This window comes from Phoenix dactylifera, unplaced genomic scaffold, assembly GCF_009389715.1.
Source record: "Phoenix dactylifera cultivar Barhee BC4 unplaced genomic scaffold, palm_55x_up_171113_PBpolish2nd_filt_p 000670F, whole genome shotgun sequence".
Lineage (NCBI taxonomy): Eukaryota > Viridiplantae > Streptophyta > Magnoliopsida > Arecales > Arecaceae > Phoenix > Phoenix dactylifera.
Genome location: NW_024068057.1, coordinates 245,970 through 270,416, shown reverse-complemented (window position 1 = coordinate 270,416; position 24,447 = coordinate 245,970). Strand labels below are relative to the sequence as shown.

At 36.9% G+C, this 24,447-nt stretch overlaps 1 pseudogene; it reads left to right on the top strand.

The window, feature by feature from the left end:
* The first annotated feature begins 1,429 nt into the window (after positions 1-1,429).
* On the top strand, positions 1,430-23,676 carry LOC120103990 (annotated as a pseudogene).
* The last annotated feature ends 771 nt before the right edge of the window (positions 23,677-24,447 follow it).

Below are 24,447 nucleotides of genomic sequence, written 5' to 3'. Positions count from 1 at the left end.
TTGTTCCTTTATAGTTCCCATGCATCAAAAAATGTTACAAATATTAGGAGAATCTTATTAATAATTTTAAGAAAGAATTATGAGGAAAAAAATTATTCAAATCTGTCAGTTTAGAAATTTCTCAGAGAAAAAAATATTTTTGAAAGCCCGCTTCCTTAATTTCTCAGAAAATAATTTATTTTATTTCAAAAATTTCTTGATTCTATAGACCAGAAAAATCAAATAATGGTCTAAAAATTGCATGTTCTATGCAGCAATATAACTGGTATAACAAATACCGTTCAAATAGAAACTAAGAACTTAATTAGTGAAGGGTTAGAGGCGTACTAGCAATAATGCACCGAAACATAATATCTTTTATTTCCAAAATTTCTTGATTATTTTAGAAAATACAGAAAATCTTATTAATTATTTTAGAAAATACAAAAAAATTCTTATTCTTTTCATAATATAAATACAAATTTCATAAATATGAAGTTCATTATTCAGAAATAGTGCTTAATGGTAAAACGATCATGGATCCATTAATTTGCATTAAATCATGAGTTTCATAATATCGTATGTTTGATCTTTAATTTTAATTTATCTTTAAAAATATATATTTTATTTTATTTTTTAATTTTTTAGAACATATAGAAAATTTTATTAATTATTTTAGAGAATATAGAAAATCTTCTTATTTACCTTTTATCAGTCCCCACTTAAGAAACATACAGATAATTTCAGGGATGCAGTTAGAAAATATTTGAAGCCATCAATTTAGAATTTCCAGACATTAGAAGCCGTTAAAAATAGATTCTTCTTAATTATTTTAGAAAATACAAGAAAAAATTTTACTTGATTATTTTTTATCGAGCCTTGTTTAAATTTGATATATAAAAAATAAAAAACTACATTTCAGTCGAAGCAACCGGGCAGGTTAAAGTGTCGGCCAATGTCATGAAATGATCATTAATTATTAAATATATTCTACTTATAATTTATTTTTCAGTCTATTGTATATTTTTTATTTTTTTATTATATAATTTTAGATTTGTATTTTTATTAATTCGTTGGAGGATTATTTATTGGCCAGGTCGGACCCAACTGCAAGCCTTTCATTTTTATTTTTATTATTTATTTTTTTCTAAGACAGTCACATTCAGAAAAAGTCAAAAAAAACAGTAATTTTTGGAGGATCCTAGGCAACGCTCTTCCTTCCCAGATGGACGCACTTGCGTTTATCGCTCACCAATAGTGCTTGGAAAACAGAATAATATTAAAAAAAAGAATAATACCATGTGGCAAAAATATTACCATAAGAAAACAAGAAACAAAACAAGCACGTGACGAAGGGGGACCATGTTCCCGTTCCCTTGATCTCGCAGACGCGCGTTTAAATACTCTTGATTAATTAATTAATATTTATTCCCTCCATTCGCTGCATCCCAAACTCTCTCGAACGGTGATCGCTATCTCCTCTCGCTAACCCGTGACCACATATGTTGTACCCGCGCGTCACCGCCTCTCCCCGCCCTCGCCGTCTTATAAGGAAAGAGAGAGCCGGACTTTCCTCCCGTGTTTCGTTCTCTCCCGATTCTTCTTTCTTGCTTGCAGTCTTTGGAGCGGAGCGTCGCTAGGGTTAGGACTTCTTCTTCTTGGATGGAGAAATCGTCCGCGGCCTTGGCGGAGAAGGACATGGAGCTTTTCATGGAGGACGGCAGCGATGGCAGCGTGGTGGTGAAGAGCGAATTTGGGGATGGCAGCGATTGTGAAGAACAGGAGGAGGAGCCCTCGTCTCCGTTCTACTCTGGGAAATGGCCCCAAAGCTACAAGTTTGGCCTCCTTTCTCCATTCTTTCTTCCATCTTCTTCTCTCCGAGACTTCTTTTCGAGTTATTTATCCACTGCAACTGTTACCAATCTCTGCTCTTTTCTTTTACCGTTCTTCTTTCTTGTTTTTGATTTTTTTTTAGTAGTATCGTTGTTGTTCTTCCTGTTGTTTAAATTCTGGATCTGGAGCACGGAGGCCCCTACCGATGGTGGGATTTCCATTGCTATTTCGTTCATGTTGTTTCTTTAGCTAATCCAACCCTTTGACCTGTTATAACTGGTAAAGAATAGAGCCCACCGCAACGCCCATTTACGGATAGCACGGAGTGGTGAGTTTTTGGCACGTTAGCACCAGCCACCACAGGTAAAGGGGTGTGGATTAGTGAAAGGAGTGGTAAAAATGTGAACTTGTCACTCGAGAAATAGTCTCGGTCAAACTCGTGGGAAGGGATCGGGAAAAATTATGCCAGGATGATTCTTTAACACATTCTGCAACCAGGAAGCATGTTCCTTCTTATTTTAGAACTATTCGAGCTAAAATAATTCAATGTATGTGTTCCCCTCTATGACTGGATTTTCGACACATAAAAACACTTGTGTAAGTAACGATTCTTACACGATTCTTATGCATTCTTCTAAATGTAGTATATTGACCATGCAGGAAAGAATCCAAGAACGCTATATGCTGATCCTATAGAACTCATCACCTTTCTTATTTTAGCACGTCTACCAACTAAAATTACTAAAGTTATCTGGCAAAGTAATGGAAAAATATGAAGAAATTAAGAATTTATTTTATGGTTTACTATATCTTTTGTCAATATAAATGTTTCTGGGAATTGTGTGTGTTTTTTGCTTGTTTCCCTTTTGCTTTTGGGTGTACTCAGTGGCATATTTTGAAATTTCATTCTGATCTCTTGCTGCCTCATTATTTTGCTTTCAGATAGCATTTCCAAAGTCAAGTTTCATTGGTTATCAAATTAAGCTCAGGATATGCATATAGTCCAAACAAACATAGATAAGAATACGTAGATGTGACATCAAGATTTGAATTCTTTTTAGAGTTTAATGAAATCACCACCTTGTACCAGTAATATCTGTACTGGTAGCTGAACAAAAAGGATCTCGGTGCTGTCCATAGGCTATATGGATTTATTTCTATGTTCAAGATGCTTTAATGCTTAAGATGTCTGAATTTCTGTTAATGCATCCATTGGTTCGGTTCCCATGTGATGGCCCTGACAGGGAAACAACTGATTCTTTCACAATCACTGCAACCCCCAGCTTTGGATACCTTGGGTCTGCTTTGAGTCCTAGATGCTCAAGTTTTGACCTTGTGCTGAAGATGGACTGAACTCAGACATGAGATTGCCTTTTATATCTGGTAGCACATTCGAAAAGCAAGAATCAGGTAAGAGCTTGAAGAACACTTTAGCAGCAGATGAGCATGTCTCTTTCCATGTGCAGCATACTGCAGAAGGGTATATTGAACATCGTTGTAGCGTCACTCAAACTGTCTTTAATGGTACACTCATCTACTTGACTAATTGTCATATCTCACTCTCTGTCTCTCTCTGTGTGTGTGTGTGTGTGTGTGTGTTGTGATTCTTCTTAGACTTTGTATGAACCCTGTTTCATTCTTTTTTGCTGAATCTGTCATATTGTTACTAGTTGTATCGCTGACTTGATTTAATTGCTGACACACTTAATTTATATTCCCAATTACTCATTTTGACCTGTAACTTAATTCGTTTTTTCTTCTCATATTCTTGCTATGAGACAGGAGTTAATGTACTGGTAGGTGTTGGTCTTCTTTCTACTCCATTAACAGTTAAAGAGGCTGGGTGGGCTAGTATGATACTCTTGGTTCTCTTTGCCGCTGTCTGCTTTTATACGGGCGTTCTTATGAAATACAGTTTAGAGAGCAAAGATGGCATTTCAAGCTACCCAGATATCGGGGAAGCTGCATTCGGGAGATTTGGGCGCTTTTTATATCTGTAAGTTCTCATTATTAAAGCCTTAAGTAATTTAAAATTACAGAAATGAGAAAGAAGAACATACCCTGGCTGGACTCTTTCTGGTTAAAAAAATAGCTTATATGTTGAGTATGCCTCTGCAAAGTGATGATACCCATGCATGATTAAAGCCTTAGACATATTTCCAGCTTCAAATATGCATTGCACTTGGGTACAACACTTATTATCCCCTGCAAAATATGAACCTATAACAAAGTCTTAAGCTTATGGGCTATGCATTAGATCTTTTGACAATAGCTTGGAAAACCATTTGCCTAAAATTTGATACAATGGCTTAAGCATAATGGACATCTGATGACAAGATATGTTATGCATAAACTATAATGCAAGCAATATTATAATGCAAGCCCCCTGGGGTCGGAATTATGTTCATACCTCTCCACCCCCTAATTTGCTCTTCTCAGACACCTCACAAGTGGTTCCTTGGATGCATGTCTATGTTCCTTCTTGTATGTACCTCTCCATGTTCGCTCTAAAATGCAAAGGAAAAGAAAACAAAAAAAGATGAGATTAAAAGGTAAGAATATTTGTCAGATCTCCAGACAATCTGATCGATGGGGGTTGAGGGTATCCATTAAAGCTTTTCATAATGTAATGGTAATGGTGCTATCTCTGGATTTCATATTAGAAAAAGTCATTTTCCATGGGCTTGCATATACATGGGAATTAGAGTGGCCATAAAATGGGTTTCTCCTTTGCACTTTCATATTACAAATGAAAAAGTGAAAGCAGAATCTAGAGATTGGGAAAGAGATAGTTCACACGATAACCTAGCTGTTGCATGTTCTCTTCTTGAAGGTTTTTTGGACTACAGTTAGTTTCTATTACAGATCCGGAGAATGAGATTGAATTCCCATATGACCTAGCAACCAATAATAGACTGATAATAGTTTGAATGATTTGCCCAGCCAAAGTTATCAATCATCAAATGTGGTAGATAAACCAGAGGGGGGAGGGGCAAATTTCATTAGACATGCATAAAGTGTTAAAGATCTAGTTGTATTGTAACAAAGTGGAACTCTTTGGTTAGTTAATGTATAATTAACTTACAGGTCGAAAATTAATTGAACTGACTGATTTGCAGGCAAGTATGTTGACATCAGATAGGAACCTCTGGCATCTGGTATAAAATTATACTTTGGAAATTTGGAGAGAAACACAAAGATACATTTGGAAGATCCCCTTTTCAGGGTAGACTGCTAGTATGTTAAAATGAACAAGCTTTGTGAAAACATATACTACATATGAATGCTCTGCTTGAAAACCAATTCATCTTTTGGAAAAATTTTGTATGACTTCTAGATAAATATGAACTGTGAAAGCTCGATCTATTAACCTTTTATACATTTGGGATTTAAAGTTACAGGCATTAAAAAGTATCCACAAAATGACTTTCTTGTTGCATTTAGGCATTTGTTGTTTCTTTGGCTCTTTGATTTATATTTGTCTTAGATAAGGTCCGCCGAATCGGTACCGAGATCTGCACCGGTCGACGGATGGGTCGGTACGATAGTGCGTGCCGGTCTGTACCAATACGCTCAATTTTCTTGGTAGAGTTTTTTCAAGTTGATTTAATTGGTTTCAATGTTTTTTAACTTTTCAATGATTTTAAGTCTAATTTGATTTTTTTTGGATATTTTTTGATATTTTATGATTTTGGTTTAACCTAAATGATGCATCTTATGTTTTAAAATAATATAAATTATAAAATAATTAGTGAGATGTTGCATACTAAAAAGCAACATGAAATATCTTCAAATCAAGTAGTGAGATAAAAAATATAAAATAATGCAATTAATTATATGTATTTAAAGTACAACATACATACTAATATTTAAAATCTCATCGAGTGGCGCCTCTCGTAGATATCCGGATCATCAACATAGTCAGAAGGCACATCAGCCCACTCCTCTAACCAAGCGACGTTGTAGTCTTATATGTCATCCCATAAGAAATGCGTTTCGAATTATAAGCACTCTAGAATTTTCGCTAAAGCTTTGGCTGTAAGAGATGTCTTCTAGTTGATAAAACGACTGTGAAGGGGCCTATCCGAATAAGTCAGCAACAAAATTTGACCTGTAAGAGTTTTGGGCTGCGTAGGATAGTAGCCATCGGAAGATGCCTCAGATGCACCATATCTATATCCGTATGGATTATAGGCTGCTTGTGGCTATGGATAATAGGATTCAGTATACGACTTGGAATCTGATACGTCTATAGATCTTACTCTACGTGCAAGGTCATTTACAGCTGCATCGTGTCCGAATGACCTCGAGAAGCTCGTCTCCTATATGCAATGGATCCTTGCGGGCTTCACCAAATCGTGCATCGTGGTCCCTATCCTATGTAGCATGCGTAAATTAAGACTCACCGGTGAATCAAAGACCACCCTGCGGCTGTTTCATAAATGTTTTATGTCCTCCACTCTCTTCCTGCTGCTCCTTGTCTCTAAATCGAGTAAACTGACTCATCCTCGACACTCTCCTTTGGGGCTGTAGGTGCTTTTTCTTTTTCTTTTTTGGTATGCCGGACAGCTGTCTTCTTACCCTTCTTGCACTCGCTGCCTGCTTACTCTTCATGCTTCTCTCTATCTGACTATGTTAGGAGGATATATGTCTTCCTCCTGATCGAGTCGACTAGATAGCGTAGTGGCCTTGTCTAAGCATCTCTCGATCATATTTTGAGAGGATATCTCAGACAAAGAGTCATGTGGTGACCAGCTCCCCCGTGGTTGTGGCTGATCAATTGAAAAGATGCGTAGAATGTTGATCTCTGCCCATTGCTCTCCATTAATCTTAGCCTCGCTGGCTACGAAACTGGCTGGTCGTGGAGGTGATCCTCGCCCATCAAGCTCCGGTTCCTGCTGCTAGCCTACAAGTCATCCGATATAGGATCATTCTCATCATCAACGAAAGCACTATGGATAGGATGTGTGTACTTTAGTTCTACTTCCTCCTGAATGCACTTCAGCCTCAACCTCAGATTGTGGTGAACATTTTCAAGATCGTTGAGGTGCTTCTGTGTCAAACGGTTCTTCTGCTTGTCGTGGATGAGGGCGAAGGTAGACTAGTTACGCTCACAACCACTCGAGGAGACCGTCTGGAAGAGGATCCAGATAGCTAGTCGCTTAAGATTTTACACAGACAAACCAAAATGAATCCACCATTCGGTTGCAAAAAATATTGAAGAAAATTATATATAAGATAGTACCATATTAGTAACCGTTAGGTTAATATCCTCCTGATGTATAACATATCTGGATTCATACTTTTCTTACAACAACTGTCGGTGCCTTTCTAAATATTTGGTGTGTGAAAAAGAACCGTATTATTATATATTAATAATTGAAGATACCGATTAACTTACACATGTCACTTAAGTTAACTAACCTCTCCTAGACATAAGCCGGGATTTCTAGATCAAGCTCCATCTTGTAAATCATATTACAAAGAGCGGCTAGAAGCTCGTCATCCATATCAATTTCAGCTACGGTCTACTGAAATCGAGGGTTCGGATAATATGCTGCCGATACAATTATATTGTCTTAGTAAAATTGTACAAGTATAGGAGCAGTCTAATTTAATATTCTTTCTTACCTGCTAAATGCAAGTCCTATCCATTTGGTAGTTCCACCGCCACTCAATGATGTCGATGTACTCGTGGGCATATGTTAGATTTACATCCATGATATGAATTTTTGCCCTCTCCATCATGTGATACAAGAAACCCATTTGAGGGTATTCTCACTGTCTGCCGCTAGAATGGTCTGATAGCCTTCACTATCATAGTGGTCCGTTGCCAGAATGTCTGTCTCATCACCAAGTCCTCAACAATGCTCCCTTTAGTGCCAACCCCTCGTATAACTACTTTTTTTCCACTTCGAAACTAATAAATATCTAACATAGGGCTACTTTCTTTTCAAGAAGACTATCAAGTGCAACAAGTTTGGGTAGCAAATCGTGAGGCTCTTGGGTCTCAAGATCTCTTCTCCTGCATATCCCTTCATCAGTGATAAAGGACCTATATATGGTTATAAATATATTAATGATGATTTAGGTTGTCTCCATTGTTTGCTACAGTCCAAAGAATCGCAATGTCCATCAACATAATATCAATACAATGTGCAGCACATAGGGTCCAGAGAAATATGGTGGTCGCCGCTCCATTAAGATCTCTTCGGTGGCCTTATATTGTGGCCCATTATCAGTGATAATCTGCACGATATTCTTCTCTCTTACCTAATTAATCACCTCTTCTATCAGTTTGAGGATGTACATGGCATTGTGCACTTGATCAGAAGTATCAAACGACTTATGGAAGAAGTCTTCGTATCACAATATGTCAGAAAGTTGATAATGCTCCGTCTGATAGGATCGATCCAACCATCACATATCATCGTCAGTCCATATGGGCCACTTGCCCTTGTAATGAGGCAATTCATTTTTTTAGCTCCTTATTACTATCAAGAAGCTTATCGTAGATATTATTTGGATTTGGAGGATTTACACCGGGACTGGCAGCTTGTATGGCAAAAATGGTAGACCTATATATGTATTGTCTGCCACATTCACTGAAATGTGGTTGAAGTGGAACCAGAATCCAAAAGCTTGCCACATATCTTTCTTCAGCAATGTGTCAACCCTCTGCTGCTTTGAATTTCTACTGGAGAAGCCACGTAGATCTAAATCATGAATTGCTGCTCCTGGTGGAATCTCTCTAGATGGCTTCTCTTTGCTACCAAAAGCTCCTAGCATAGATGCAATACCGCCACCGCCTCTGCTGACGACCTTCCTGACTGAGGTCCTCCTAAATTCTGGACCCTGCTGATCGCAGAACTGGAGCTCGACTCATAATATGGGGCCCAAATCGAGCCCTATGCCTGGCTACCTCATCCTGCTGCACTGATCATTCAGGCTCGCCTGCATGACACCTAAATCTGTGCCTCGTCATCTGGAGTGGACATCTTCTCTAACTCCATGGAGTTATAGGAATATTGCTTGTCGCATGGAGGTCCACCTTTGCTTTCTTTTTGGAAACTCTCTCTTTCGCTGCTATGAAATCAACCAAGTGCTTCTTCATCACTGCCGAATCTTCTGTGGACATTTTTGATACATAGATATGTCGGAGTAACAATCTGGTTATCCCTCCCACGAATTTTGTGTTATACCAGTTGCACTTCCAATAGTGACCCGCGAGCAGCAATGATCCCAACCAATGTTACGCTCTGACTTCTTTTTTCTTGATGGTTTCATTCTCGCAGTTTTATCAATGACGTCAGTTTATCAATTATTTAAAAATAGCAGAATTTTATTACGCTGAAGATATTTTTAGCCCAGAAAATGCATCTTATATATCTAATACATAATCTAAATTTTTATATTATATTATTTATTTATATATTTTAATAATTTTAAATTTTTAAATATGTTTAAATATCATAAATTCAAAAAAATATGTTTTCTACTTCAGAAATTACTTCTGAATTATGTAATATGTACTACTAATTTTCTTAATTTTAATATTATTTATATATTTAATTATTTTTAAAATTTAAAAATAAATTTTAAATACGTATTTTAAAAAAATAATTTCAGCTCAGATCCATGTAGAACCTAATAATGGATGCTACATATATATTTCTAGGCTTGTGGGCATATATCAAAGGCTACTAATTTCTCAATTTTTTTCAAATTTAGGCCTAGGCCACTATGCGCATGACCGCATCAAAATTTAAATAAATGGACACCAAATTTTGCTATAGAGATCTTGCATGCCTCAAAATACATTTCTGATTTATATTATTTTATTTTTTACTTTTTATATATTTTTTATTTTTTAATCCAAAATATATTTCTAATTTTAAAAAATATATATAATTAAAAATTAAATTTCATCGTGGAGATGTGCATAGACCTACAACATATAATAAAATCAAATCCAAATCGAAAATTTTGGCATGATCTCTCCTTATTTGCAAATTTCGAGCTATTTTTTTAATCCTTCCCCAAAAAAATTTGAGAAAATAAGATAGAAAAGAGGAAGCACACCTTATTTAGGCTTGGATCTTCCTTTGAAGTGCTGAATTAGTGTGAAGTTTGCCGTGAGGGGAAGGAAGAAATTTTTTCCGCCTCTCCTAGCACTTAGAAATGATGTTGGGAAAGCCCGAGGCCTTTCCAACATCATTTTATCCCCAATACAAAGGAGAAGGGCGGCGAGGCCTTTCCAACATTATTTTATCATCAGTACAAAGGAGAAGGGAGAGAGCCCGATTCAGAACTGGGTCGACTCGGTTCCAGTTCGCACCGAGTTCAAACGGAACTAGCCGGTTCTGAACAGTTCCAGACTTCCAGCCAGTACGGTCTGGTTTGGACGTTTTTCAGTCGGTTTGGACTGGTTCATGGCCAGAACCAATCTCGATGTTCGAACTCGACCCCGGTTTCCCATCGGGTCAGCTCGGTTCGGGCCGAACTGGGCAGTTCGGTCCATCTCCGCTATCCATGGTCTTAGATATAGATATATGTTTGTATATCAAAGGTTACCACATCTTTTTCCCTCCTTTATTTAAGCTCTTCCAAATTCTATTGGAATTTTGAATGTGGTTTCTTAATTGCATGAGTTTAAATTATGGCCAATAGAGTAGTTCCCCTCCCTTGCCTACTTTTTGGCTTGATAGATTCTTCTCTCATCTAAATTTGTCTTGGATTAGATTTTTTTTGACTCGCCCATGTAGCCCTTCTCAACTTATTGTTTCTGCTATATGAATCCTATATTTGATGGGAAAAGGGCTTTGATGACGACAATGATGAGAACAATTTCTTTGATGGCTACTGTGTTTTCACATATGCATTCCCTATAATAGGTAAATGTGTATACTAGTGCCTTGATCAAATATGCAATAACATTGATATATACATTCCCTATGATGAGGAGGCTGTACATCATCTTGTTAAAGCCCGATATACATTTTTGATCCCTTCACTAATAGCTTAAACTTTTGGGTTCAGTGGTTAAAATGATATTAGAGCCAAAGGTCATGAATTCAAATCCCTATTTATAGGATAATTTTGTTAATACCACCCATTTATTATCTTGAGTCATTTCTTCTCGACTCATTCCTGCTTGTTACTTAAATCATTCTCGATTTGTTATCTTGAATTATTTGTGACTCATTCATGTCTAATGTGCGTGGTTGGAGCCACACATGAAGGTGGGATGTTAAGGCTTGGTATACATTGCTGAACCCTTTCCTAATAGATTAAGCTGTTGGGTTCTAGTGGTTAGTCAACATAGCTGATGAGTCTGTAGCATGGTATATACCCAATGATGCATTATGGTACAAACTGAATAGTATTGACCTTGCAACTTATAAAATAGGCATATATAAAATATTGCTAATTTTGGGAATAGTATTAGTGGCAATCATGTTTAAAGATTGCTTGCCCACAAAAATGGTGATGCAGAAATAGGAAAAATTAATTTGGAAACAGATTAATAGATTGAAAATAAGTTAGAAGAGAAAATGAATTGTGAACATCCAGCATTGTAAAAGGTTCTTCATGAACTGGTTGAATTCAGCCAATGGAAACTTTTTGAAGAGTATAACGAAAATGTTGATTATTCATGGAGGTCCTTCAATGTTCCAAAGTTAGCCTTCTCATATAAGTCAGTATAAAAATTTGGATAAAAATGTGAAAAATTGCATCTAGAGATTACAAAAGCTTGAAAACTATCACCAGGCATGGTAGTCACATGTTTACTATAGTGCTGAAAGGTTTGGTGCAAATAGTATTATAGTCATTCTAGTTCTCATTCTTACTAACTTCACAATGGAGATTGTTCCATGTTTATCCTGACCCTAGTAAATGTTTAGAAATACTATCTGTCTCTAGAATGGTTCATCAAAATGTTCAGATCTATTGATGTCGTTCTTTGGAAGTTGGCATATTCTCCTACTTAACCCCACCTTACCTGAGGGAATTCCATGTTGGTTTAACTTAGTTCTTTTGATTGGTATTTATTTTTATCTAAAAGAAAAGTGAAGCAGCAAAAATATGATGGATTAGTCATGGACTGCAGCTTGAAGATAAAAGAGGCACTATGCATTTCAGTATTTATTTGTGCCTGTAATACACCGACCCTTAGTTTTTATCTTGGAAGAATTAATGCATCAAGATTTTGGCAAGTAATACCAAAAGGTGAGAGCTATAATCATTGCGAAAAACAATCTGTTAGTCTTTGGGGGATCTTGCAAATTTGAACTGCACAATTAATAATAAATTGCAGACTATCAATTCAGTTTTCTTCTGACTTAAAATCAGTCTTTGTGTTTCTTGTGGTTATAGTTGGTGATTTCTGCCCTTTGCATATCAAGTGTTTTGCTATAAGATTACAGCAATAGCATCTGTAACTGAGGGAACTACTATAATTGTTTCCCGTATTTTGTTTGTAGTGTCTTAATGCTCTTATGTTCATGATGCAGGTTGCATTATACACAGAATTATATGTAAGTGGAGATCAAATTCTGATCCTAGGAGAGCAAATCATTTGATTTCTGCTATCTGTTGATGGTCAGATTTATGAACCAATCTGCAAATTTACCATATTTTTCTTATTCCATGAATGCAGTCATATTGCGTGGAATTTATTATATTAGAAGGTGATAATCTCACAAGGATCTTTCCTGGTGCGGTTTGATTTGGCTGGGATACACGTTGACTCTTTGCACTTTTTGGAATGTTGGCTGCTTTGCTTGTTTTACCAACTGTTTGGCTGCGAGATCTTAGAGTCATCTCTTACCTTTCAGGTCCAACTTATCATGTTTCATGGACATGTACTGTTAAGTTATTCTGTATTGTAATATCTATAAATTTTTTACAAATAATTTCTCTGCAGCTGGTGGTGTGTTTGTCACTATGCTGATTTTCCTCTCAGTACTCCTTATGGTACCACGGAAGGAACTGGGTTCCATCTGACTGGTAATGCGGTGAAGTGGAGTGGTCTTCCTTTGCTATTGGTGTATATGGTTTTGTTTCTCCGGACATGCAGTGTTCCCAATATTTACTGGTCAATGTCTGATCGCACAAAATTCAACAAGGCATTGTTAATAAGGTATGGCATCATAAAATTTTAGAATCAGGGCATTAAGTGGTTGAGACTATGTAGGTATATGTGCGCTGTTCATTTCCTGAAAATTCTTCTTTCTGTCTACTGGGAAACAGTTTCACTCTGTGCGCAGCAATCTACGGCTCTTTTGCCACCATCGGATATCTCATCTTTGGTGAAAGCATACTCTCTCAAATAACTTTGAATTTGCCAAAACATTCCTTTTTGCAAAAGTTGCCTTATGGACAACGGTAAAATGTCTGGTCGATTAGTGTAAATTTATCTTGTTTCTAAATTTTTCTTTATACAAATTTTATCCTAACAATCTAATTCTATCCTCATTATCAGGTGGTCAATCCTTTGACCAAGTATCCTTTCTGGCTTCAAGAATTTGAACCATAAAGCATCTACTCTTTGTTATTTTTTGGTCTGTGCATGTTTTGCAAACATGCATGCTTTGTGTTTGGTTGCCTGTCTCTGTTACGTTATATCTCTACAGCTATTTTATCCTTAGCTATGAACAATATGCGGCTAATTGCTAAATCCACTAGCCAGGAGTTTAGAGGAGCTGCTTCCTGTGGGAACCTGCAAATGAAGTTTGGTGCTCCATGTTACTTAGAAACTGCTCTGTCATTTCAACAGTATGCATTGCCTTCCTTCTGCCCTTCTTTGGTATGTTATTTCAGTTAGTGTTTGAACAAAGATCTGATTTCTACTCATACCTGTATCGGTCTCTAGAATATAAAGGCTATATTGCTTGGCAGTTATTTTGTTCGAGTTTGGACAATATTCTTGTTATTTATAAGTGAAATATAAAAATTGAGATGAAGCATGGGCCATATACATATAGTCAAAATGGAATCACTCTGTGTACAGGTTAACACATGTACGGGGAGTCCATTTGCAACTAATATAAATAAGAGACATATGACAGCACACTTAACAAGTAGCAAAGGAATGACAAGCAATACCTTATTATAAGCCTTTTTCTAAAGATCTGTTCCCTCAATCACATGTATCCTATTCTAGAGAGTTTTTCTTTTTTGACCACAAAATATATATTTTATCTGCTGACTGGAAGTGAAAACAAATGGAAAGGGGTATAGTAACAAAGTTATATCTATAGACAAGAAGAAGCAGACATGCTGAATTTGCAGAGTGAAATGAGATGATATTCAATATGTAACAGTAACGATCTTGAGAAGATCAGGTTTTATACAATGACAAATCTTATGCCCCAAGCTGTGTAAGAGTTTGCGTGGATCTCTAGGTAGGAAGGACAAAGGCTGCTGATGTAGATGTTGGTTAGGTACATTGTTGCACAGATAGAAGAATAATCATATTCTCCCTAGGACTTGAATTTTTGATTGGTTGCTATGATAGTACCAGACATCAGGAGCAAGTATTTGACTGCAATATTCCCTAGGACATGAACCTCACACAGCCTATGAGTAGAAACCAAATTTTGCATGCAGGTACATGCCATGCTTTAGATCTGGTACATTCAACATGTCTGTGCTGCAAGATACATGCAATACATTAGTTTCTATGCTTCCTAATAAATTATTATCACAGCTGGGGATTCTTTTGGTTTATGCTTATTATTAAGACATTTGAAATAGAAAGGTTTGAGGATCATTTTGCTTTTGTGTTCTTGTTTATTCTTACGATATTTGATTATAAAAAGGCTTATGTTAGCTGTTGATCTTATAGTTAACATCATACAGAATAAAGTTGAAACCAAAGGCGATATTAATTAGATGAAATACTTTATTTCATTCTTTTGAGGCAATAAGAATGTCTCATTCAAACTGATGCCCCCATGAACTGGCAGTCCTTGTTACGGATTCTTCTTCTTGCACTTCCTTTTGTATTTTTGATATCTATAGTTTGTAATGCCTTGAAATGTTTTCAATTTATGGGAATTCCAAGGGACCTTAGTGACCATCTAAGACCTGCAAGCATGGTATGCCGTACCGTATTGAATCGGACGTTACCGTGCGTAGCGACATTGGTACAACCAAAAAACCATGTACTGTACCGACACTATGCTAGTGTGACACCAGTACAGGGTCTGTATCGAGACGGCGAACCTTGCCTATATGGCCTCGTTAATAATAATAGCATGCTTAATAGGCTCTTATTTTTTATTATCTATCTGAAATATTTAAAAGCATTATGAAATAATTATGAGTATGATATTGTTATTCTACTGTTTTTATATATAGATAGCCAGGAGTGGGATCTAACATGAAAGTACAGAGTATTCTTTGTCTAAGCCTTCTTTGTTATCACGTAGATACTCTTATATTGCAGTTATCTTTTATCTTTGCTTCTCAACATGCAACTAACTTGCTTCACGCATCAAGTTCTCAGATTATTTTCTTTCCATGTGCTTTTCATTAGAAAGTTCAAAATAATGTCATAACAATTAACAAAGGTAGGATAATTAGTTTTTCCTGTTGTGTACTACATAAAATAATTTTTAATCCATCTGGTGTAGGAGTCTAAAATGCATGTAATGCATGAGACGTGGTTTTATGAAATGGTCAATAATATTTAATTATTTTAGTTCACATGAATCTGATACACTTAAAATGCCTCCTTTTGGGAGTTGTTGCAAAATTGAGTCCCTATGACACGGCTTCTAGGATGTGTTTACAAGAAAGTATATTGAAGCAAACAAATTCTTTTATCTTCCTTTTGCATTTTTTATTTTGCAAGCTATCAAAAATACATGTCAGCACTTGCGACCATTATACTTCAACCATGACCTGCAACATGTGTCCCAGGCATGGTCGACGGAACCGCCTGGTTTGGGGCGTATCGCTGCAAAATCTGACGGTTTCGGCAAACCAAAACGAGAAACCGGCGATGGAGGAGAAGGAGAAAAAGAGTGGAAAAGAAAAAGAGAGCATGGGCGGAAGGAGAGGGAGAGGAAGGAAGAGAGAGGGAGGTGGAGGCCGGCCAACGAAGGCTAGGAGCGTGCAGAGAGGCGAAGGAGGGCTTCGCTTTCAGTTTTCTTATTTCGTTTGAAACACGGCTTTTAGAGGGGGCCATTTTATTTTTGCAATTTTAAGTGAAGTCGGCAAATCTCTTGCTGATTAAAAAAAAAAGTGAAGTCGCAAACCTCCTTCCTGAGGCGGTGCCCTTCTTGCGCCTCCTCCGCACGGCTCGCCAACCCTCTGTTGCCTTCTCGGCCTCTGCCACCCTCCTCTTCCCCTTTTCTCTCTTTGCCTCTCGCATTCTCCCTCTCCTTTGCCCCCTCTACATGTCGGTATTGGCCTCGACATGGAACGGCACGGGCTGCACCAATCCGTGCTGTTGGGCAAGCGTCGGACCTCGGTTCCGACACAACAGTCTTTGGTCCCAAGCATACTGGGCTAGATTTGCAGATGGAAAGGTGTCAAATCGAAGTTTTGATGATCCTATATTACTGGCTATCATCCTAAAAATCAGCTTTGTGTGATAAGAATGAAATCCTAAATAAGGCAACTTTGGACAAGAGAAGAGCCCGCCTCGTAGCTCTCCGAAAGGGAGACATATCTTGTTAGTTGCATAATTTTAATCAATGTTACTAGAGAGCAACTCATGCAAGAACACCCTTAGAAGGGCCACTTAGGGGTGGCAATTTTTGACCTGCTGCAAATGACCCATTTTAAGCATGTTCTGGTTTGACATAAATGGGTTTGGGTCATAAATGGGTCAATTTGCCTTGACCTATTTATTAAATAGGTCAAGTTTAGGTTTAAACATTTGACCTGTTTAACTCATTTTGACCTATTTAATATTAGGTCAGGTCATGACATGACCCATTAACATGTTAAGACCTATTTAATCCATTTAAAATCTATTTAACTTGTTTCTTTCTGTTAACCTGACCTTCTTAACCTATTTAACTCGTTTAAATCCATTTAATCTATTAAAAACTCACATAACCCGATTAACCTATTTAACCTAATTCGACTTGTTAATAAACAGGTTATGCAGATCGGGTTCAGATCTGAATTTATGACATGTTTAATAAACAAGTTAGGTTTGGTTTGACAAATTTTGTGACCCCGCCCTGCATTGACCCAACTCGCATTGACCCGACTCCACTCGGATTGCCACTTTAGGGCTACTACTAAGAAAATGGACATGTTTCATTATGGGAATTTAAGTCCGAGACGTTTGAAGGACGAGGCAAGGTCCCATTTTGGTGCCCCCATTTAGATGCATGCTAGTATTTGTCTTGTATGCTTGCATATTGATATTTTATGCATATGCTTTCATGTGGGTATTTTGGGAGAAGTTGCAAATAAGAGGGGTGAAAACATTACACATCAGGAATCCTGAATGGCTTAGGTGAAAGGGTATACAAATAGATGGCTTAATCATGAATGGCTTAGGTGAAAGGGTGTACAAATAGGTGAAAGGATGGAAATTCAGCCAAGGCCTGCCAACCCTCCAGCACTAATCCAAGATGGGCTAGGGCGGAGTTCTTTTATAATCTGGTAGAATATGAGATTAGCCTGCAGAGCTTTTGGGTTACCATGGGTGAATTAGCTTTAGGACCCAATTGGCAAGCCCTTTTTAGTCCAGGGTGTCAGAGCACCTCTAATGACAGAAAGGCTCGATTTGCTTCAGATAAAGGGGACAGACAAGATGGAAAACTCAAAAGGCTGGACCATGGAATAAGGAAAGGGGAGTCAGATTAGGGATTTGTAGTGTCATTGGGTTCTCTCTACCCTGTTATTCTAGTTCATTCAGCCAGCCTTAAATTTACCCCTCTTTCTCTTGGCTGCATTAAAACTAGCATCTCGGACCCAATTTTAAGCCATAGGATTGAGACAAAACACAAAGGAGAAGACACATGCCCATATCTCCACACATAAATCCTAGCATCAAGCAGTTCTTCCACATGTCTATATCAAAGGGAATAGGCTCCACCTCCATGACTCCCTCCCCTTATATTGATTGGTCTTTTTTTTAAATTTTTTTTTTCTACCAATATCGTGATTTGTCCGGTAGTTTAGCCTCTTATTATATGACTATTCCCTTGTATACTGTGATACTTGTGGTTTTGTTTTTAAAGGATATGAATATTCCATTGATTATTGTTAGGAAAATGACTGTTTAGATCTCTTTAGATATGGTTTTTTCTATGATACTTTTATGTTTTTATTATTTCAGTATTTTTATTTATCTTGCATTACAGTTTAAGTTTAGCAATTTTCTTCATTGGGTTTTTGGGTCTAATATGGGTCCATATGAAATAAAGGGATTGACTTTGGGCTTACATTTTTCAACCTGATTAGAAATGAGCTAGATCCAAGTTGATGGGTTTTTGACCAAACTTGAATTTGAAACAAATCAGAACTTGAAACGACCCAGCTCAGGGCAATTCCATTGCCTTGCCCTTGCGTATAGCCATGATATTCAATCCTTGGGCATGTACATACCATAAAGGACCTGTTGGGTATTCCTGTAGGAATAACATGCAGGAATTTGAGAGAGAACGGATGCAGGGGGGAAGGAAGAAGGGAAGAGAGGAAGAGGGTGGTGGATTGGCAATGATGAGGGAAAATGTCGAAAATTGCAGGAAGAAAAAAGACCCACATAGGTCTCTCTCTCTCTTTTTTTTCTTTGGGATGGGGGATTTTGGGTTGATAGCAACTCAACCTCGTAGGCTGGCGAATCCACAAATCTAGCCTGGAAAATCCGGCCAAATCCTGCTGGATTACGCAAAAAGGTCCCTAAGGCATTTCAGCAGGGTGAATGTATAAAGGGCCTCTAAGTATGATTTTCATGGTTTTCAAAGTATGTAATATATGAACTTGACCTCTGTCATATCCTTTGTAGCTCCCAGAAATTATCACCTAATTTTTTCAATTAAGCTTCGTTGAGTTCAACTAATTTCTATAAGTAATGTTTGAGGTCAAAAGTGAACAATCCAGTAGTTACACTTTTGAGAAAGAAGAACCTTAAGACGTTCTTTTCTGCTTTCAGTGGATGGTTATTAATATAATTTACTGCCTTGTTTTCAACATGGCCTGCTTGCTTTAGGCTGTTGTGATCAGCTAGTTGTAGCTTGACCTCTCATGTGACCTTTTTCCTTGGCAAACACTTTTTTTCAATGAATGCTATCAAACATTTTTGCCAGCCAGATGTTTGACTAAATGTTCAAAAGAATATTTGATAAAGCTTATGCGCTGACCTATTGACTAGCTAGGTGGATCCAATCACATATCATAGTAGCTGACCTGCTGCTTCCTGTGAACAGGGGTAATTGCGTTTGAATTGTGTACTAAATCATCATGAACCTAGTTGTGTATATCTTATAAGTTCTGAACCTGAAATTCAGTTTCATGAGGTAGAGAGGACCCAAGCCTAGTCCTGTGCCTAATAAGAAATTGGGTTCAAACTTCAAAGTGCGGTGTTGGGAAGGGGTGGGGATAGGAAAGGTTGTTGGAGGGTAAGAAGAGAGGGCTACAAGTCTGATATAGTGTTGAATGCAGTTGGTGGTTCTGAGGGAAAAAAAGAAATGATGGAACATGATCATTGAAAGCAGGGGGTTTCTTCTTCATAAGTAACTGGAATTCTTAGGAGGTGGGTGGTTCAAAGAGAAAGGAGGCTTGGGGATTAAGTTGCAACCATGGTGGGCTTTTGAGAGGCTTCAACAAGAGGCAGATGGGATTAGGAGTGCTATTGGGTCAAGTCAGGTTCGGATATTGTCTCATCTAGAAACAAGTTGTTGAGGGGTTTGGGTCTACATTTGGATCCATCCACTCTCCATCCATTAATAGGATTGGGTTGGGTTAAGGTGGAATTAGGTAGGGATCGGATCGGCTAGAGATTGGGTCTGAGTTGGACAAGGTCTGGGTTGGATTGGGTATGGATCAGGACCAGATTTGTGTCATGAGCAGGTAACAATTTTTTTTTGGAAAGCTCAATTCTCTTCATGCTTGTAAATTATTCAATGATGAGATAAAGTCAAAAGTATAATTGATAAGTTCTATAAGAAAGGTAATGTAAAATATATATTATCTATAGTGTAAACTGTCACACATGAATTGGGTTGGGCTCAGGTTGAGTAGGGTTTGTTGCCGCTAACTTCTGAGCCGAGGCCAGGACTTTGCTCGGCCCACTTTGAGGTCGGTAAGAACCAATCTGAATGAGGTTGGATGAGACCGAGGTGAAGAAGATTTGGTCGCCTTCGAGGCTAACCTGCAAGAAGTCTACTTGTCGGAAAGTTTCTAGCAATGGACCCTCCGATGCTTAAGTCAGAATAGTAGAGCAACAGTATAGAAGGGAGAAATTTTATAGAAAGTAATATCCAAAATAAGCTTACCTGAGGATCCCAGGCCATCCTTTTATATATGGTTAGAATACTGATCTGTTATCTGATTTGGCGTGTTGTGCCTTAACTGCAGAGTAACGGTTGGCTGCACATTACCAACGTGGTAATCGTTCTGTGTGAGTAGCACGTGGCAGCAATTATACTGATCATACGTTGACTGCAGTATCGCTATAACTGCTGGTCTTTATTAGCACGAGCAGGGTGGCATCTCGGTTTTCACCAAATTATTCACCTCCGTTAATACCGAGGTCAAAGAAGTCCGTTTAAACCGAGGTCAAGATGTCCCATATTTCCCCCATCAGGGTCCATGAAAATCAAACCTACACCCTTACTTTTAAATGACCAGACTGGGTAAGGTTCAGTTGGCCAAACCTTTGGTAGATCTAAATCCGAAAAATTATGTGGGTCTATCTCTGGAACCATGCCTAACCCATAGGTGTATGGCGCTTGATTTGGATGTGGAACAGTTCAAAATGATGCATTCTTATCTCCGTCAATTGGTTATTTTTATCATTCTATATGCCTGTCCTGTTGCTTACATTTTCATGCTATGCAAAGGTTATTGTAGTATATGTTAATCAGATTATCAATTTGCTGATCATTCTATTATGATTAATGGTTGTACCAGGGCATAGTTTTGTTTCGGTTTATTATTAACTGTAGTTGATAGGCTGCCTTTTTTTAGTTGATTTCTTTTTTGCGTTCCATAAATTTTGTTTCTCACTATCTCAGTTGCAGTCGATCATGCCGTTTTGTGCAGGACTTGTGATGGCTTTGATTGGATCCCTCCTTAGTATACTTGTGGTATTTCTTTTAACTTTATCTTTATGTAAATAGTCATGCAGGATGAGTATGCAGTTTTTTTTGGAAGCAATTTTTGGAGACTACATCATATGCATGACAATGCATGTTGAGAAACTGCAAATATGTCATTCTGCTTAAATACAAATGATAATATGTGCTAGAACTGTACTGCATTTTTTTAAGACTTGGCTCTTTTTTTGTTTTTTTTTGGTGGAATAAGGTTGGGTCTTAGCTGCACTAGTGGCAACTTGTACTTTGACATAAATTGTGATACTTGATTTCTTAAAGATTATTTTTAATAAAAACTGTAACATCTCATATAAATGAACGGGAAAACAAGGATATGTCAGGGCCAACCTGCAAATGGTTATATTTTGGAGAAAAAAAATCGCAGAAGTTGTTATAGAGGATATCATAATGCTTATTTTGATTCGGAAGAAGGTTTTAAAAGGCAGACTGTGAGTAGTAGTATAATTCATGTTGGTCATTATTATGAATTGACTGGATAGTATCTGTTTTCTACTGTAAATTGTATATGACTTATCGTTGTTCGGCACGAAATTTATAATAACGCCAGTCTATGTCCAACTGAATCAGCGTAAAGACTATCTAGCATTTTCCATTTATATATGTGCAAAAACCTAAGCTACATTCATAGCTAATACATTGTTTGGGTAGTCTTCTGTATTATATTATTTCTTCTTCTCTATGACTCTTTTTCCTACATCTTTTCAGCTTTGTGGGAAAGAATTCTTTAATGAACAAGCAATCATGACAATGTTTATTATCAAAAAATCAATCAGATTTAGTGAAAGGATCATAAATCGTCACCTTTGTTATACCGGAAGAAACAAGAGTCTAGCGAGAGCATAAGCAATCTAATAATGTATTCTTTGCAGGCAGTCATAATGCCAGCTCTCTGCTTCTTAAAGATTGCAAGGAACAAAGCTACCCATTTGCAGGTAGGTATGGAGTTATTTTGGTTTGAGCCTTCACGAGAGTTCCCCCCTATGGAGGAAAACTTTGGGACCTTTTCAAAGTAGACATGTTATCACATTAATATTTTTGTCATGCTAAGATGCTTTCAGAGTGAATGATCTGTAGATTAAAGGGATTCATTAACTTAATGTTTGGTCCTCTTTAATCGGTTTTCGCTGAAATGAACCTACATCGACCCCTAGTTTTGAGTTTCAGTTTCAATAGTAGTAGACATGTTATCACATTAATATTTTTGTCATGCTAAGATGCTTTCAGAGTGAATGATCGGTAGATTAAAGGGATTCATTAACTTAATGTTTGGTCCTCTTTAATCGGTTTTCGCTGAAACGAACCTACATCGACCCCTAGTTTTGAGTTTCAGTTTCAATAGTTTCAATTAGTTTTGGTTAAAACCGATTGGTTTTGGTCCACTTTTTTAGGTGGTTTTGACTGGATGCTTTGCTAATGTCCTTTTTTGATGTTTATCATTAAAATAGGGTTATTTATTTATTTCTTTAGGCATATAGACTATCAAGTGTCAACTTTTGGTAGTTTTCATCTTTTTCTTGATTTTAACGAGGATACAGATAATAACTGTAACCCTGAACATGGGCATTACCCTTGAAAAGGACCTTATTATTAATAAAAGGACCAATACAAACAACTAGACAGGAGACACCACCATTCATATTAATGACTTTTTTTTAAAATAAAATAAGTATTTTATTTATAATTACTTAAATTAAATAGTCAATTAACCTTAAAAATGTGAGGGAAAATCCAAATTCAATAAATTTATGAATTATACTAAAAAAATGATGATGAAGAAATTTCAATGCACTCGGCATTGAAAAACTTTTGCATTGCTAAATATAATAATTTTTTAACAATTGAAGCTCAAGAAGTAATTGCTCTATAATATATGGCAATACAAGATACCCATATACCCATGTAGTTTTAATCATATGCAACTCAAAACTATTGAAACCACACAAATAATGAATTTACATATCATAAATTGCTATGCTATATTTTTCTTGACTTCTTTTTCTACTTTTTTCAACATTTTTGAGATTTTTCTGATTTTGATGACTGGAACTCCAAATGCTGGAGCTAGTTCTGCCAAAACCACCGAAACTTCCGAATTGAATTCAAAACCAAGTTTTCAAACCTTGTCAGTTATAAGATTGTTTGGAGCATAGGTGGAGAAAAATGTATGCTGTGATAATGCTTCTATTCATCTTTCTGCATGCTCATGAATTTCAGGTCATTGTGAGCATTGCAATTGTTGCATTGGGCATTGTCAGTGCAGCCATAGGAACGTATTCTTCAATAACACAGATCACAAGTAGCTATTGAGGTGAAAGCTTTCAGAAGCAGCTACTGCAGTAGATACTTCAGCCGTTTCAATTAAATTTGGGTTGAATAACTGTCTGCTTGATGTCTTGGCAAGGGCATCATAAAATATATGGCACTGTTGGCCTTTTTATTATGTAAAAGGATGAGAGATGAAATAGATAATGCTAAACTATAGAGTTTGTGACATAAATAATTAGAAGTTGGTTTCTGAAATTCACATATTGTGTAGCTTTCTTTTTTTTTTCCTTTTCTCTGCTTTCTTGATGTTGCTAGTGTCTTAAATTTCTTTTTTTAAAAAATGTTATGAGTTGATTGCTCTTATCAGCAGAGGAAGATCTTTGGAAATTTTAAACATTTTTGTACTTGGGTTTCATTTATGAATTTACACCATAAAAGGGGTTTTAGAGAAACAAGTAGTCATATGTTGCAATTTTATTATTTGTAAAATCCTGAGATGGAGGGAGCTCTGACGTGAAAACATAGCATATATTATTTGAAGCGATCATAATCTGATCTTTTTATGCCTAATCAGTCTAGTTGGTGCTTCGTTTTTGAATTAGTTTGTGTCATTCGGTGGGCCGTGATTGTTGTTCTTGTTCAACGACTAGGAGTTTTTACCCAAGATTAGTAATGTGTTGATGCGCTCATTTTCATTCTGTAACAATTTTTTTCATGCAAGCCTAATTTTACATATGGAAGGTGACGTCGTTGGAGTCATTCCTTTGAAGAGAGAGTTGAAATAAAATATTTTATATTCTAGCATTATTTTGTGGATGACGTTTGAGTTTGCAACCAATAATTGGAAGGAGGAGGAACTTTTTATGAATGGAAAAGCCAACCTCTGAAAGATTCATAGCCTTTGTCAATAACTAATGGCTTTCCTTCTAGTTTCCCTTGTTTGTCATTAATTGACCAATGTCCATGGAAAACATGGATACATTCAATGAGCATGTGAATCTCACAACTCTTCTGATTAATTGTTGAAGATTTGTCCTTCCTCATTCCCTTATGATAG